This window comes from Chiloscyllium plagiosum, unplaced genomic scaffold (assembly GCF_037043375.1).
Source record: "Chiloscyllium plagiosum isolate Xiang-an unplaced genomic scaffold, Cpla_swu_hap1 HiC_scaffold_19, whole genome shotgun sequence".
In the NCBI taxonomy this organism is placed as follows: domain Eukaryota; kingdom Metazoa; phylum Chordata; class Chondrichthyes; order Orectolobiformes; family Hemiscylliidae; genus Chiloscyllium; species Chiloscyllium plagiosum.
Window position 1 is genome coordinate 69,693,316 of NW_028270157.1, and position 18,759 is coordinate 69,712,074.

At 44.1% G+C, this 18,759-nt stretch overlaps 1 protein-coding gene across 2 annotated transcripts in view; it reads left to right on the forward strand.

Annotated features, from left to right (window-relative positions):
• The window catches only part of creb3l2 (cAMP responsive element binding protein 3-like 2), a 100,503-nt gene that overhangs the window by 271 nt on the left and 81,473 nt on the right, over positions 1-18,759 (forward strand). The gene's annotated exons all lie outside the window — the stretch shown is intronic.

Sequence of the window (18,759 nt, forward strand, 5' to 3'; positions counted from 1 at the left end):
CACATCGGGGAATTACCTGATCTCACCCATCCCTCCATTCTCGGTGCCCACCCCCGTCTCGTCCTATCCCCCCCCGTCTCGTCCTATCCCCCCCCCGTCTCGTCCTATCCCCCCCCCCGTCTCGTCCTATCCCCCCCCCAGTCTCGTCCTATTCCCCCCCGTCTCGTCCTATTCCCCCCCCTCCCCCAGTCTCGTCCTATTCCCCCCCCCCCTCCCCCAGTCTCGTCCTATTTCTCCCCCCTCCCCCAGTCTCGTCCTATTTCTCCCCCCCCCCCCAGTCTCGTCCTATTTCTCCCCCCCCCCCAGTCTCGTCCTATTCCCCCCCCTCCCCCAGTCTCGTCCTATTCCCCCCCACTCCCCCAGTCTCGTCCTATTCCCGACCCCCAGTCTCGTCCTATTCCCGACCCCCAGTCTCGTCCTATTCCCCCCACTCCCCCAGTCTCGTCCTATTCCCGACCCCCAGTCTCGTCCTATTCCCGACCCCCAGTCTCGTCCTATTCCCGACCCCCAGTCTCATCCTATTCCCCCCACTCCCCCAGTCTCGTCCTATTCCCGACCCCCAGTCTCGTCCTATTCCCGACCCCCAGTCTCGTCCTATTCCCCCCACTCCCCCAGTCTCGTCCTATTCCTGACCCCCAGTCTCGTCCTATTCCTGACCCCCAGTCTCGTCCTATTCCCGACCCCCAGTCTCGTCCTATTCCCGACCCCCAGTCTCGTCCTATTCCCGACCCCCAGTCTCGTCCTATTCCCGACCCCCAGTCTCGTCCTATTCCCGACCCCCAGTCTCGTCCTATTCCCCCCACTCCCCCAGTCTCGTCCTATTCCCCCCACTCCCCCAGTCTCGTCCTATTCCCGACCCCCAGTCTCGTCCTATTCCCGACCCCCAGTCTCGTCCTATTCCCCCCACTCCCCCAGTCTCGTCCTATTCCCCCCACTCCCCCAGTCTCGTCCTATTCCCCCCACTCCCCCAGTCTCGTCCTATTCCCCCCACTCCCCCAGTCTCGTCCTATTCCCCCCACTCCCCCAGTCTCGTCCTATTCCCCCCCACTCCCCAAAGTCTCGTCCTATTCCCCCCCACTCCCCAAAGTCTCGTCTTATGCCCGCTCCTTACACTTCTCCAATAGTTCTGCACCCCCACCGCCGGTCTTTCCTGGTCTCCTTTACTCTTCTGGAAGAAAGTGAGGACTGCAGATGCTGGAGACTAGAGTTGAAACTTGTGGTGCTGGAAAAGCACAGCAGGTCAGTCAGCATCTGAGGAGCATGAAAATCGACGTTTTGGGCATAAGCCCTTCTTCCTGAAGAAGGGCTTATGCCCGAAACGTCGATTTTTTTTTTTTCTGTTCCTTGGATGCTGACTGACCTGCGCTTTTCCCGCACCACACTTTTCAACTCTTTACTCCCTTTTCCACTGCCTCAGTCTCCTCCACGTACCTCTGGGTGGCATGGTGGCTCAGTGGTTAGCGCTGCTGCCCCACAGCGCCAGGGACCTAGTTTGATTTCACAGTCCGGTGTCAGTCTTTGTGGAGTTTGCACATTCTCCCCTTACCTGTGTGGGTTTCTGCCGGGTGCTCTGGTTTCCTCCCACAGGCCAAAGATTACTAGGTTAGGTGGATTGGCCATGCTAAATTGCCCATAAGTGCCCAGGAATGTGTAGGCAAGGTGGATTGGGAAATGCAGGGTTACAGCGATGCAGGTCTGTGGGGGATGCTGTTCTGTGTGGACTTGTTGAGCTGAATGACTGTTTCCAAACTGTAGGGATTCTAAAATTCACATTCACATTCCACCCCCCTCTTCCCCCCCCCCCCCCCCCCCCAACTCCCACCCTCCCCTCTTTCCACCCTCCACCTTACACCCTCCTCAGAAGAAGTTTGGAGTATGGATTGTACCGCGTCCAGAAAGTGGCACTGACCTGTGTGGAAGCATTTCTTAGCTCTCTGAAATACATTCCAAAGCTTCCTTGTTTCCTTCCCCTCCCCTTCCTTGAATTTCTCTGTCAGTTTAAATGTGATCCAGAGGGGCACAGGCTCTCCTATAACATTAAAGAGCTGTCCCTTGGCATCCAGCAGCAGTGTGTCATTGTCCCTGGCAGGCTTTAAGTCAGCTTTCATTGCTGGGATCTCTGCCAAATTCCAATCTGCAATGAGCCAAGGTGCCTCCTTCATATCATGCAGCTTGGTTCATCTCTGAGGTGTCACATCCACATCTCTTGTTGATCTTCACAACTTTCTTCCCGTACCCCATGTTACCAAAAGAAACTGGATTAAATGATCGTAATGAACCAAAACACTGCAAATGCTGGAATTCTGAAACAAACAGAATGCCTGAAAAACTCAGCAGGTCTGGCAGCATCTTTGGAGAGAAGAACAGTGTTAATGTTTTGTGTTCAATATGACTTCTGTTCAGAAGTTCGAGAAAGGGTCATACTGAACTCAATGTTAACTCTGTTTCTCTTTCCACAAATACTGCCAGACTTCTAAGAATAACTGGCAGCTTTGTCCACCATTTTGGTTTCTGCATGCATTAGTTAATTGTAGATGGAGTATAGTTGGATTGCTAGGAGAAAGTGACTGCAGATGCTGGAAATCAGAGTAGAGTGTGTGGTGCTGGAAAAGCACAGCAAGTCAGGCAGCATCCGAGGAGCAGGAGAACCGACGTTTTGGGCATAAGCCCTTCATCCTGCTCCTCGGATGCTGCCTGACCTGCTGTGCTTTCCCAGCACCACAATCTTGACTATAGTTGGATTGCTGTTAACTGATGTAAGCTTGTTACAATAGCAGTTGCTCCTTTGGGGTTTGGATCTTCCATACGGGATGATGTTTTCCCATCAATAATACATGTGCAGACTCGACTGTTGGTTATTTTAAGAATGTGTGAACAAAGTAAACAAATGTTTATTTTGACAGGGTAGTTACAATGAAAAATGTCAAATAATGCAATATAATTCCTTGCTTGCATTCTGAAAATTGATGTTTGGAGTTTGAGTATTTTTGTTTTTATATGCATGAAGCAGGAATGCTTATCAAGGTAGCGACAATCATCTAGACTATCCAAAATCCTCCTTAGCTCAGAGAATGGTTGGAATGTTGAATTCTCTTCCATGTTGAGTTATTGAGACAAATAGCATAGCTACCTATAAGGGGAAGCTAGATTTTGAAACAGAAGGAACTGCTGATTAGAGGATTTGTTAGAGCATGAACATTGACTACTTGGGCCAAATTGGCTGTTTTCTGCTGTAAATGCAATGCAAGCCCAATTTCCTAATTGTCAGCCTGCTGCTGCATCTAAGTCTGAAGGAAGGCTAGCATAAGCTTGTTCTCCATCATAAGTCAATGAGTAGTTATGATTTGGTTATTTGATGTGGTTTTATATTTTGACTCTTTGTGGTGATAGATGTCTGGATTATAATCTTGCTGAAATAGTTTCTGGATCCATCCTAGCCAAGTTATCGAGTCATAGAGATGTACAGCATGGAAACAGACCTTTCGGTCCAACCCATCCATGCCAACCAGATATCCTAACCCAACCTAGTCGCACCTGCCAGCATCTGGCCCATATCCTTCCAAATCCTTCCTATTCATATACCCATCCAAATGCCTCTTTAATGTTGCAATTGTACCAGCCTCCACCACTTTCTCTGGCAGCTCATTCCATACTTGTACCACTCTCTGTGTGAAAACGTTGCCTCTCAGGTCTGTTTTATATCTTTCCCCTCTCACCCTAAACCTATGCCCTCTAGTTCTGGACTCCCTGACCCCAGACAAAAGACTTTGCCTATTTCCCCTATCCATGCCCCTCATAATTTTATAAACCTCTATAAGGTCACCCCTCAGCCTCCGACGCTCCAGGGAAAACAGCCACAGCCTGTTCAGCCTCTCCATATAGCTCAAATCCTCCAACTCTGGCAACATCCTTGTAAATCTTTTCTGAACCCTTTCAAGTTTCACAATATCATTCCAATAGGAAGGAGGCCAGAATTGAACGCAATATTCCAAAAGTGGCCTAACCAATGTCCTGTATAGCCGCAACATGATCTCCCAACTCCTGTATTCAATACTCTGACCAATAAAGGAAAGCATACCAAACGCCTTCTTCACTGTCATATCTACCTGTGACTCCACCTTCAAGGAGGTATGAACCTGTACTCCAAGGTCTCTTGAGTTACCAGGAATCTGTATGTATTGGGGCTGCTTTTGTTGCTTGCATGATTTGAGAACCTCCATTTAAGTTTGGAGGAAATCTACTTACACTTGAGTGGTTGAATTAATTGCAAGGAAGTAATGTTCACAAATGTAATGTGCAGAGCAAAGAAAAAGGAATCAGTACAGTAAGTATATAACTTTTTTTTAATAAAAAGGCTTAAGATAAATGATTGGTGATTGCAGTGAATCAATGAATAATTAAATGGACAAAAAAACAACGTAGGTTTGAAAAGTATGGAATTGGTGAGGCCTAGAATTCCATGATTCTATAGAAGCAAATGTATTTGCTTTGCTCAAGTGGACAAACATGACAACCATTAAGCCCACAAACAGCAATGAGATATTCAAGAAATTAATCTGGTTTTTCCAAAATGTGGTAGTACAGTGGCTCGGTAGTTACTGTGCCAGGGACTAAGTTCGATTCCAACCTTGAGCGACTGTCTGCGTGCAGATTGCATGTTCTCCCTGCATCTGTGAGAGTTTTCTCTGGTGCTCCTTTTTCTTCCCACAATCCAAATATGTACAGGCTTAAGTGGATTAGCCATGCTAAAATGCCCATAAGTGTCTAGGCTAGGTGGATTGGTCATTGGAAATGCAGTGTTACAGTGGGGTGGATTTGGATGGGATGCTCTTTGGAAAGTCGGTGCGGACTCAATGGGTCAAATGGCCTGCTTCCACATAATAGTAATGTGCTTCACCCTAGTAATCTATGCAGTCTCAGTGGGACCCAACCTCTGGAGTTCTGCCTGCAGTTTTGGTGGTCCTAACCCACGGAAGGATATTTGTGCCTGAAAGAGATGCAATGCAAGGTTCTCTCAAGCCTAATTCTCTGCATGTGTGGATTACTTTAAGGAGGAAGACTGTGCAGGTTCAAACCCGCCTTCCCTGGAGTTTAAAAGAATGAAAAGGAATCTTATTAAGACACAAAGTTCTTAAGAGGTCAATGCTGAGAAAATGTTTCCCTTGGCTACAGAATTTGGTATACTGGTCATAGTCTTTGGATTAGAGAGTGGAGAATGCTTGGCATTCAAATGCATTCAGAACAGGTATTTTGGATGCTAAAACTTCTGTTGTTATGGGAATTGTCTGTAGGTGGAATTGAAGTAGAAAATTAGTTGAAATAAATGACTGACAACAATGGATGGCTGCTACTTTTATGTATTCTGTTGACATTCCTGAAGAAGGGCTTATGCCCGAAATGTCGATTCTCCTGTTTCTTTGATGCTGCCTGACCTGTTGCGCTTTTCCAGCAACACATTTTTAAGCTCTGATGTCCGTCAGCACCAAGAAAGGCTGATGCTTTTTTTAAGCCCAAGAGAAAGCTAGAGTGATTTTAGACTTGCCAGCCCACACCGTTCTACTATTCACTTCCGCCACTTGACACCATGAGCTATGTTGTAATCGACATTCCAAAGATGAGGATTAGGGTGGAATACTTGAACCAGTTTTACTCTGCACTTTGTTCCTTTTGGTTAAAATCGTGAAGCAAAGTGGGTGTGCCTGCTCATCACCTGGAGGGCAATTAGAGATGGGCGATAAATACTGGCCTAGCAAGGGATGCCCACATCCCATGAAAGAATTTTAAAAAGTTCTTAATTGTGCAAAGTTCCACGTTGGTTAGTACCAGCAAGTTGGCCAAATACGAATCCTTTATTGGTGTCAATTGAATTGTTTGCATTGATTTGTTAAAGGTGATTCTTTGGTAGGTACGTCTCAAATCTGGCAATCTCACTGCCATCCTCGTCTGTAACATGGTGTTGGGAATGGGATGGATGATGATTTTATTTGGGAACCGTTTTGTCTTGAGATATCAGCTCAGGCCTGTGGTTCTCTCAGAAGAAAAGCAAGGGTGCATCTTTAAGGTTTTCTTGAGGTAGGAAGGATGAACAAAAAGAGAATGAGAGTCTTGGAACCTCCATTGTTTGCTATTGCTTCAATTTCCTTCTCCATGCCCCAGATCCCCTCGGACAAAATGGCTATGTTGACTAGAGACTTGGTGGTGGTCGTTGTTAGACATAAGGAATAGGCTGTTCGACCCTTTGAGCATGCTCCACTATTTAATACAATCATGGCTGATTCATGTTATCCACTTTCCTTCCCTTTCCCCATAACCTTTCATTCCCCTACTGATCAAGGATCTATCTCTGCCTTAAATGTACACAAGGTCTCTTCCACCACAGGTCTGTGACAAGGAGTTTCAAAGACTCTCAACTTCTGAGAGAAGAATTCCTCCTCATCTCAGTCTTAAATTGGCACCTCTTTATTTTGAGACTGTGCCTTCTGGTCGTAGAATCTCAAATAAGGGGAAACCTCCTCTCAGCATTTACCCTGTCAAGCCCCTTAAGAATCCTATATGTTTCAATGATATCACCTGTCATTCTTCTGACCTCCAGTGAGCAGACTCCCAACCAGTTTAACATTTGCTCCTAAGACAGTCCCGGGGATAATTCTTGTAAATATTCTCTGAACTGTTTCCAATGAAATATCTTTCCTAAATAAGGGAACCAAAACTGCTCATGGTACTGCAGATGTGGTCTCACCAGCACTTGTACAGTTGCAGTAAGATTTCCCTATTCTTATACTCCAAGGATAAGAGTCAGCATTCCATTAGGCCTTCCTGGTTGCCTGCTATAACTGTATGCTACCTTTGTGTTTCATGCACAAGTACCTCCAAGTCCCCTTATGTTGCAGCTTGCTTCCATTTTTCTCCATTTAAGTAATATTCAGTTCTTTTGTTTCACAGTTTCAAAATGAAGAACTTTTACTCTGTTTTCCAACTTTTTGCCCACTTAATTAACGTACCAATATTTCTGTGTAAACTGATTTGGAGATGCCGGTGTTGGACCAGGGTGTACAAAGTTAAAAATCACAACACCAGGTTATAGTCCAACAGGTTTAATTGTAAGCACTAACTGTTGGAGCACTGATCCTTCATCAGGTGGTTGTATGATGAAGGAGCAGTGCTCTGAAAGCTAGTGCTTACAAATAAACCTGTTGCACTATAACCTGGTATTGTGTGATTTTTAACTCTCTGTAAACTTCAAAGTTTGTGCGAAGATTTGTAGCTCGGGTGCTCGTTGCTGTGGTTCTGTTCGCCGAGCTGGCAGTTTTTGTTGCAAACGTTTCGTCCCCTGGCTAGGCGACATCATCAGTGCTTGGGAGCCTCCTGTGAAGCGCTTCTTTGATGTTTCCTCCGGAGGTCTCTGTAAACTGTTTGTATCCTGTTTGTATTCTGGTTGCATGTGTCGTTCATTTAGATTAGATTAGATTACTTAGTGTGGAAACAGGCCCTTCAGCCCAACAAGTCCACACAGACCCGCTGAAGCGTAACCCACCCATATCCCTACATTTACCCCTTCACCTAACACTACAGGCAATTTTAGCATGGCCAATTCACCTGACCTGCACGTCTTTGGACTGTGGGAGGAAACCGGAGCACCCGGAGGAAACCCACGCAGACACGGGGAGAATGTACAAACTCCACGCAGTCAGTCGCCTGAGGCGGGAACTGACCCCGGGTATCTGGCGCTGTGAGGCAGCAGTGCTAACCACTGTGCCACCGTGCCGCCCACCGTGTCACAGCTGTGGTGGTGGGTAATTACTTCCCCCAGTGAAACATTGTTATTCATTTGACCAAGGAGCTCCTCCAACACTGCTGTTAGTGGGGGTTAATGGATTGGTATTTGATTTTGTTTCTCAGGTCTTTTATTTGTGATGACTAACTTGGCTTTCGTATCGCTCTAGATAAACACAGCAATTTTATGAAAATGCTGGCTTCAGTTCTGCCACCAGTGTGAACAAGGTGCAAAGTGTTGAAATGATGTTCAATGCCTCCCATTTAAGGGATATCAGAGACTGTGTACAGGGCAGAAGTCAAAAGTATTAGTAGCAATCACCACGAGCCCAAGGTGACTAAGCCGGGTACGGTTTTAATTCCCTGGTACTCTGCAAGTTTCAACATATATTGGATATCAAATTCTCTCATTACTATTTTTATTGCTTACTTTTTATTGTTGCATTCGTCTAAACAATAAATCGATGACCTGTTTTTTTTCCCTTAAGTAATCGATGTTAAATATGGCAAGCTGCCCAATTGCTTGTTTACAAGATTACAATGACTGTCTTTACCCTTGGGAATTGAATTTCAAAGATTCTGATGCTTGATGGAGAAGTTGACAGCTGTTGTTCTAGTCAGTGAAAATCAGTTATCTTATTCCATGTCTTTGGTGTTTTTAAGAAAGGAACAGTAAATCCTGGACCTAATACCAGTTTAACTGCTATAAGGCATCAGTTTTCTGACTTTGATAGGTTAGTCCTTGACCCTCAGTGGTATTACATTATTTTCTATATGGGAGATCCAGAAAAATCAATTGAATGATGAGTTTGAGGTAACATATTCTGTTGCTTCAGTATTCGCAGTCTCTGTATAAGCATGGGGCTGTTTGCCCTGGAGCGTCAGAGGCTGAGGGGTGACCTTATAGAGGTTTACAAAATTATGAGGGAGCATGGATAGGATAAATAGACAAAGTCTTTTCCTTGGGGTCGGGGAGTCCAGAACAAGAGGGCATAGGTTTAGGGTGAGAGGGAAAAGATATAAAAGAGACTTAAGAGGCAACGTTTTCACGCAGAGGATGGTACGTGTAGGGAATCAGCTGCCAGAGGATGTGGTGGAGGCTGGTACAATTGCAACATTTAAGAGGCATTTGGATGGGTATATGAATAGGAAGGGTTTGGAGGGATATGAGCCGGGTGCTGGCAGGTGGGACTAGATTGGGATGGGATATCTGATCGGCATGGATGGGTTGGACAGAAGGGTCTGTTTCCGTGCTGTACATCTCTGACTCTATGCCTCTATAACTGTAGATGATGTAAGACCGAAACAAAAACAGAAATTCCTGGAAAAACTCAGCAGGTTTGGCCGAAAAACAGGTTCTATAGTAGCTGCTAGACCTGCTGTGGAGAGAAAGCAGAATTAATGTCCTGAAGAAGGGTCGCTGGACCTGGAACATTAACTCTGCTTTTTCTCCACAGATGCTGTCAGACCTGTTGGTCTTTCGCAGCAATTTCTGTCTCTGTGTAAGCATGTTGGCTTCCCTGACATGTTGTGCACCCTTTACTGTTCAATATTTATTTTCATTACTCCCTAATCTCAGGAATTCTAACTGAATCTTGGTTGTGTGTGTACTGTGTGCTACAATATTTCAAAGTGTAATTGCCTTTACAGAAGGCATACAGGGAAACATCTTTATTGAGATGAGCCTAAACTGAAAATGAACCAAGTAGTTTATTTCATCTTCATTCAGATGATAAGTGTACATCTTATGGCCACTTTCAATCGAACTGCCCCAAGTTTATTTCTGAGATTTTGTTGCGACTGCTTGAATACATTGTGTCCAAGAAAATGAGATTTTTAACTTTGGTTTTGGAGGTTGCAGCTGTCCCCTATGGATCACCTATTGGACGCCCCACCTGTTTGTGAATGGAATAGAGAATCCGGTTGTATCACGAACAGCAATTGAGAAACTGCTCATTCTCCACCTTACTGAAACATTAAATAAAGTATCCGAGTATATTTACTACTGAAAGTTTGACTGATGAAATTGGACTGATGAAATCACTTTGCTTTGCAAGTTTGAATTATGTGGGAGTGTTGCCAGTGTCAATGAGTCAGATTGACTGCTTCACAACATTTGAATTAGGAATTGCCAGTGGGAATTTGGGGCTTAACCCTTGGCGTTTTTCTATTGTTTTAAAAAGCACTGAAATGATGATGAACAAACTATCTTGATATTGGAATTTTTGGTGTTATCTAAGGGCCATCCATTGCAATAGTATGAAGCCAAGAACGGAGGCCTTGTGGTGCAGTGTTCACACCTCTATCTCTGAGCCAGAAACTCTAACTTCAAGCCACGCCTCAGGACACCGGGGGCCATTATTTTAATCAAAAACCTGTTCGACCGTGTTATGACATACTTCTGGGACAGGTGGGATGTGAACCTGTACCTTCTAGCCCAGCGGTAGGGGCACTACCATCACTCCACAAGACCTTTATAATTATTCTTAATCACCCTGTTCGGGCATCATATGACAGACCTCTAGGACAGGGAGCACAGGTTTTTCTCATTGGAGGATGAGAGGTGACTTGATAGAGGGGTACAAGATGTTGAGAAGCATAGATAGAGTGGATAGCCAGAGACTTTTTCCCAGGGCGGAAATGTCTTTCCCCAATAGGCATCATTTTAAGACAATTGGAGGAAGGTTTGGGGAGATGTCAGAGGTAGGTTCTTCATATAAAAAGTGGTGGGTGTGTGGAATGTACTGCCAGCAGTGGTAGTAGAATCAGATACATTAGGTATATTTAAGCCACTCTTAGAAAGGCACATGGAAGATAACACAATGAAGGGTCTGATCTTAGAATAGGATAAAATATCAGCACAACATTGAGGACCAAAGGGCCTGTACTGTGCTGTACTATTTTGTGTGACAAGTGGGACTGGAATCTAAACCCTTAGGCCTAGATGTAGGGATAATGCCAGTAGAGCTGTCCGTGAAGATGGTGATATGAGCATGGCCAATTATCAATCTGTACATTTTTCTGCTATTCCCAAGGCAGGCTGGAAGTGTGGGAGCGTTTCCTGATCAGCCAGAAAAGTGTGGTTTTTGCAGCACAATAGCCACCCACATTAAAAGATTCCATGTGCAGTTTCTTGCTGTGAGCGAGTGGTCTTCAGTCTGAGGGTGTAATGCCTAATGACACCCCCCCCCCCCCCCCCCCCCCAACCCAGCTGCTTAGTCATAAAGCCATAAGGAGGTTTATGTAATTGATTTTAATTGCTGTTTACAGGTTTTTATTTGAAGCTGAATTTGATTTCTAAAATGAACTGCCATAAATTTTGAGCCCTGTGTTGATTCCAATACTTGGAACTGAGAATGGATTCAAGGAATTCTGATGCAATTCCTTGTCACAAATTGCTGCAGCTTCAATCCATGCTGTGCCACATGTCCCTTGTGCTGACTAACAGAAAACCCTGCACAGTTTAATCATGTCAATCTGATTCTCCTGTGGGTTTCTTCAGAATATGTTCAGTTTCTGATGAGAGCTGGATCATCTTTGTTTAGTTGGGTTTTTTTATTGCGTTAACACTGCTGGCTTCCGAAGTGTGGAGCCTAATGCAGTCTGCAGCTGCTGTAAACTCGTTTGATTCGCTGCAGCTGGGAATTAGTTATTTACCAAAATAAACTCTCAGAATTTTACTGGCTTCTGGCCTTGAACAACTGGCACATTTTATCTTGGCATTGATGTTGGGTGCTTAAGACTTGTGTATAGAAGCTAGGGGCACACACTAGTTCATTTATAAAAATAACATTTTTCTTTGTTTCCTTTCACAGTAGGAGTTTGTACTTATACGAGGGCATGAAACCATAGTGATAATGAGCAATTCAATAGTCACTCTACTTAAGGAATATCGCCAAATTACCATTAATATTCACCCTGGTTTCAAAATAGTGTTATGTTATATCACTCAAATCTGTGCCCATCTGCAGTAGCAGGACTATACCATAAGAATATACTATAGGGTTTTTCATATTATTTTTGTGTTCAAAGCCCAGAATTGCCATCACATGCAAGCTACCTGCACCATTTAGTTCAGTATTCATGCTTTGAGAATTGATGTCACATTGTAGCATCAGCACAAACATGCCTGCATGCACACATTTGTTAGAACAACATATCTGCTAACTCTAGTTATACCAAAAACACCCAGTTACATTTATATTTTCCTTGCCACCAGTCTTTCCTTGCAAACAGTTGGAATGGTTTTGCTGTTGGCTGTGGGTTGCTGTCTAAATTCTTTTTTTAATCGCACATCCAATCAAATTGGATGATATACAATGTTTTTTTTGAGTCTTCATCTGTCCCTTTAAATCTGATTTGATTTTGGAATCTCAGTATCTGGCTCACAGAGGAAAGTGGTGTTTGACCTTCAACTTTTGTACTACCACATGCATAATTCTGAAGATTGTCTTCTGTGTCAGCTTGTACTTTACAGAAAATGGTGACGTTGATCAGGAAGCTAGCTACTTATTGTCTTAATCTTTTGAAAAACATGTTGGACCGGAGTAGGGCAACTTTTTCTGCACCTTCAGCTCAGTTCTTTTGCCCAATAAGTTTCTGGAAATGTGGGTCTTACTGTAACATAACGTTTCCAGAGCTACAGCACAGCTAGGGCCCGAGTGTACTTTGGGACCAGCAGTGTATATATTTAACAGACACAAGGAATAAAAAAAGCATCAGAAGAAGGGTGGGGGTGGGGGGTGGAAAAAGTGGGTGAATTGGAATCATGTTGAGTACAGAATGAGAATTCAAGTGAGGAAAAGTCATTGAAATAAAGAAGAAAAGCAAAAATAACTATTAAGTGATTCTGATTTTTTTTAAAAATCTGACGGCACTTAAATTTTGCTTTCTCCTGTCAGTTGGGGTTGTTTGCAATTGCGTTAGTAATTATGTGTCACTCTTGGCAAGTTTCATTGGCAAGTAATCCAGCAAGTTCTGGAGCGGGGCAAGAGGTGGAACAAAGTGAATTGGGCAGCACATTCGAGAGATTTGCATTGCAGTGATGGTGCTACTCATCAACACAGCGTTATTTACCAGCAAGATCTGACTACTTATGTACAAGCGGTTTAATTTTTTAAGCTCCATGCTTGATAATGTCCATGGAGTATCAGCAAATCAAGCCCTTAAAAGTTTGACTTGGTTATGGATCATTCATAAATAACTAATGTTACTTATTTGGTATATGTAAGATGTATGATGAAACTTTATATTATAAATGCAGATCTTTGAAGTTCTCATCCTTGTATCCCTTCTGTTACCCTGATATCAGTTGATGCTGGGCCATAACCACCTGCAGGAGTTAAGTGTGCAAGTCTGCTGCTAGTTAAATTGATGCTTGTTGAGCTAGGTTTTCAAACTTTTTTTTTAAGAATTAGAATCCATACAGTATGGAAACAAGCCATTTGGCCCAACAAGTCCACATCGACTCTCCAAAGAGCCACCCACCCAGACCCCTACCCTACATCTCCCATGACTAATGCACTTAGCCTATACATCCCTGAACACTATGGGCAATTTAGCACAGCCAATTCACCTGACCTGCACATTTTTGTAGCCATCGGCACCCGCATGGGCCCCAGCTATGCCTGCCTCTTCGTAGGATATGTGGAACAGTCCATCTTCCGCAACTACACTGGCCCCACCCCCCACCTTTTCCTCCACTACATCGATGACTGTATCGGCGCCGCCTCGTGCTCCCACGAGGAGGTTGAACAGTTCATCCACTTCACCAACACCTTCCACCCCGACCTCAAATTCACCTGGACAGTCTCAGATTCTTCCCTCACCTTCCTCGACCTTTCTATTTCTATCTCAGGCGACCGAATCAACACGGACATCTACTACAAACCGACCGACTCCCACAGCTACCTGGACTACACCACCTCCCACCCTGTCCCCTGTAAAAACGCCATCCCATTCTCCCAATTCCTTCGACTCCGCCGCATCTGCTCCCAGGAGGACCAGTTCCAAAAACGCACAACCTAGATGGCTTCCTTCTTCAAGGACCGCAATTTCCCCCCCGACGTGGTCGATGATGCCCTCCACCGCATCTCTTCCACTTCCCGCTCCTCCGCCCTTGAGCCCCGCCCCTCCAACCGCCACCAGGACAGAACCCCACTGGTCCTCACCTACCACCCCACCAATCTCCATGTACAGCGCATCATCCGCCGTCATTTCCACCACCTCCAAACGGACCCCACCACCAAGGATATATTTCCCTCCCCTCCCCTATCAGCATTCCGTAAAGACCACTCCCTCCGTGACTCCCTCGTCAGATCCACACCCCCCACCAACCCAACCTCCACTCCCGGCACCTTCCCCTGCAACCGCAGGAGGTGCAAGACTTGCGCCCTCACCTCCCTCCAAGGCCCCAAAGGAAACTTCCATATCCGCCACAGATTCACCTGCACCTCCACACACATCATCTATTGCATCCTCTGCACCCGATGTGGCCTCCTCTATATTGGGGAGACAGGCCGGCTACTTGCAGAGCGTTTCAGAGAACACCTCTGGGACACCCGGACCAACCAACCCAACCACCCTGTGGCTCAACATTTCAACTCCCCCTCCCACTCCACCAAGGATATGCAGGTCTTTGGACTCCTCCATTGCCAGACCACAACAAAACGACGGTTGGAGGAAGAGCGCCTCATCTTCCGCCTAGAACCCTCCAACCACAAGGGATGAACTCGGATTTCACCAGTTTCCTCATTTCCCCTCCCCCCACCTTGTCTCAGTCAAATCCATCGAATTCAGCACCGCCTTCCTAACCTGCAATCTTCTTCCTGACCTCTCCGCCCCCACCCTAGTCTGACCTATCACCCTCACCTTGACCTCTTTCCACCTATCACATTTCCGACGCCCCTCCCCCAAGTCCCTCCTCCCTACCTTTTATCTTAGCCTGCTGGACAAACTTTCCTCATTCCTGAAGAAGGGCTTATGCCCGAAACGTCGATTCTCCTGTTCCTTGGATGCTGCCTGACTTGCTGTGCTTTTCCAGCAACACATTTTCAGCTCTGCACATTTTTGGGCTGAGAGAGGAAACTGGAGCACTTGGAGGAAACCCACACAGACACTGGGAGAACATGCAGACTTTACACGGACAGTCGCCAGAGTTTGGAATCGAACCTGGATCCCTGGCGCTGTGACACAGCAGAGCTAACCACTGAGCCACCGTGCCGCCACAGCAGTTTGCTAGAAATCTTGAGCTTCAGGTTGATGGGTTAGGAAGTGAACAATATAAGGACCGAGAAGAATGTGTAAATTAGAGCTAGTCAACTCAATGTAAAAACCAGTGAAGAAAGAGAGAGAGAGAGAAAAAAGAAACTTTAAAGAAGAAACTAGGTCTTTTAATAAAATACGCAAGGAGGGATGAGACTTCTCACTTGTTTCAGTGTAATAGATGTTGATTGGCAGTAATTGTCACTTGCCACCTTGTTTAAAGCTTACTTGGATTGAAATGGATAAAATTAACTTTGTGGTGAATTTACTTTGCATTTAGTATCTCCGTATGCTGTAATCTCTGCAGTTCAGAAGCTATTATTTGACAGCACTGGTTATCAAAAAAAATGAGCAAACCCTCATTGGCATTATTTTTGTACAGTATTTTGGGAGCACCAACATAAAGAACGCATTTATATCAGTAAAACAAATTTTATTATTGTTTTGTATTTCAAATAAATATTTGTCAGCAGTGTTTTCCAGTTCACAAATTTGCATTAAGGCAATATAATGTCATTTCATAATCCTTAAAATTCCAAAATCCAAAAAGGACTTGCTCCCGAGTATTCCAGACTAAAGAGGTTATATGTATAGCAAATTTGTGCAATTCAGCGATGAAGCAGAAAGTGAGATGCTGTTTCTGTAAAACTACCTCAGTTATGTATTTCAATTGGTAGTTCTTTAGTATTTTCTTGCTTAATGGTGCACCTGTCCTCTGCCGAAGTTGTTGTAGCATTTGTGTGTGTATAATGGGAAGTACTGTAAATTTTCCCATTATTTTGCCAGTAAATAGTAGACTTTTGCCTCCTTATACCTTGCCTTCCCTCCCCTCACTACTACTATTAGCTTTTCCAGCTGTTACACATCTTTCCACCATATGTTTTTTTTCCTCCTTACATTCTGAAGCTTTCTATATCTGCTATTCTTCAGCACTCCGAACGCCTTAATGTACACACAGGACTGTTGACAATATTGCTATATAATTGTCTTGGCTACATGTTTTTGATGTAGCTTTGAATTAAACCTCTTGAATTCTCGGAAGCAAGTCAGACCTCTTTTAGCCTCTTTAATTAGTCAAAGACAGCATTCTGATTAGTGCTTCTGAAGGAAAGGATTTGCATTGTGTGGTGACTTTGGATATTGTTGTCAAATAGGATCATAGAGTTGTAAAGAAATAGACTCTGCAGTCCAACTTATCCATACCAACCAGATATCCTAACCTAATCTAGTCCCATTTGACAATATTTGGCCCATATCCCTTTAAACCTTCCTATTCATGTACCCATCCAGATGCCTTTTAAATCTTGTAAGTGTACTCTCCTCCAGCATTTCCTCAGGTAGCTCATTCCATTAATGCACCACTCTCTGCGTGAAAAAGTTGCCCTGGGGTTTTAAATCTTTCCCCTCTCACCTTGAGTCTTCACCCTCTAGTCTTGGTCACCCCCTCAGCTGCAACGCTTCAGGTAAAATAGCCCCAGCCTATGCAGCCTCTCTTTATAACTTAACCTCTCCAAGCCCAGCAACAACCTTCCAAGTCATTTATAAACCCTTTCAAGTCTAGCATCTTTCCGATAGCAGGGAGGCCAGAATTAAACAGTGTTCCAAAAGTGACCTCACCAATGTCCTGTACAGCCGCAACATCTCGTACTTTCACAATCGCTCAACTGTGAACTATCACTGCTTGGTTCATGAAAACTTTTTGTTGCATTCTAGAGCCATTCTCTGACCTCCAACATTGTCTCCTCCTTTCTCCCTTTCTTTCTCCCCATTTAAAGTATTGTTGTTTTTGATTTTTTTTTTAAAGTTCTAAAAACAAAGCAAGGACTTTAAAAACAGTAATTACTGATCCAAAAAAATCAAGCAGATCAGCTCAACACTGAAAGAAACCTCAAAGAATGCAGCAGCTTTTCTGTTATGATTCTCTCATCCACCATTTTTAAAATATGCAAATTGAAAGAAAAGCCGTTTCAAGCACTACATTCCACAAATTTTTTTTTGTAATGATTGTTATGTTTGAAAGGAGGAAGCCATTTGGTACCAGCAATAATCAACAAACTGCAATGAGATGAATGGCATTGATTTGTTCGTTTTGGTTGTACAGTATTAAGGAAAGTACATTGCCTGGATTTTGGTTAAAAGCCCCTGCTGTTTGAATAATTTAATGCTGTACTTGAGCATCCACCAAAACTGGAGAAAGTGAGGACTGCAGATGCTGGAGATCAGAGTCAATCCGAGGAGCAGGAGAATTGACGTTTCGACCAAGAGCCCTTGATCAGAAATGATGAAGAGCTCTTGCCTGAAACGTTGATCCACCCATAAAAGCAGACTAGGCCTCATTTTAAATGCACCCCAATGCTACAATACTCCTAAAGTAAATTTAGCATGTGCCTTTTCTCACCCTGGTTTAGGCGAGCATGTGCCTTTTCTCTCCCTTCCACTTCAGTTATGCTGTCTTATAATGGTGAATGCTGTACTGTTTTTGTACAGATTTCAGAATGTAGCACAGAGCATGTAAATCGCTTCTGGGCTATAAATGTAATGTAAGTTCTCTACTGCAAATTCAACTTAGAATTTGGACACTGTGTAATTGTGGGGGAGGAATAGTGAATGGCTGTTTGCTGAGTTTAACAGGTAAATGAAAGGCTTGCCTATGCACATAAGGGTGTGAGTAAGCTCAGAACTTTGTTAATAAAGGCCCTTTGAGGCAAAAAAAACACTCTATGCACAGATGGCATCCAGATGTGTGACTATCCTTTTTATTCAAGTCAATACCCAGGAGACATATAGGCAGACTGATGTCTCAAGTGAATGAATATGAATTAGTTTTAAGCATGCTAGACTGTACAATTCCCATTAGTGTGTTTCACTGTCATTAAGTGAAACTTAGATTATTGAATTGTGAACAGATCGTAAAGCTCCATTGCAACGTTTTTCTCATTGGGATTCTGAAACAGTAACATCAGTAATTCTTCACCTTTTTGTTAATTTAATGAAGATACTTCAATGCAAAATCCTGTGAGCATATTGTTTGTTCTTGTTGCAGTTAATTACCTGACTGTTCATTGAAGTGAGCAACCTTTCTTTCACACACATGAAAATGGAATGTGTCTGTTGGGGAACTCCCATTCACAATCTGTGCTTTAGTGCTAGAGGCTGATGAACTGTTGCTAACAACGCTTGCTAGGTAAAGTAAAGTACATCAAGAAATGCACCTAAATGTCTAACCTCTAGAAATGGTGGAGAACTGCACTGAATGGCAATTCTCTGGCAAGGTTTTCATTTGATCCGACCTTGAACATGAATGTGAGATAACCATTGATACTTATGCTCAAAACATTGATTTTCCTGCTCCTCTGATGCTGCCTGACCTACTGTGCTTTTCCAGCACCACACTCTGAACTCTGAAGGTTGTACAGTAGTGGTATGAGCCACCCCGCTATATTTCACTTCCTCTCTTCTCGTTTCCCTCTCCCCCTTCATTTTCGAAATGCTGCCAAAGGAGGCAACATGCAAACACTGTTGCCACAGATTCATTGTTAAAACTAGTGGGTATTATAATGGTTAATTGAACTGCTTTGCCTGAAGGATGATGATGAAGAAGAACTTTGAGTGTTCTTGGATCTTTGTTTGTCCAGACAAATGTAAAGTATTCAATCACACTCGTGAACTTGTGCCTTGTGAAGACTTTGGGGAGTCAGTAGGCAGTATCCCTAGCCTCTGACC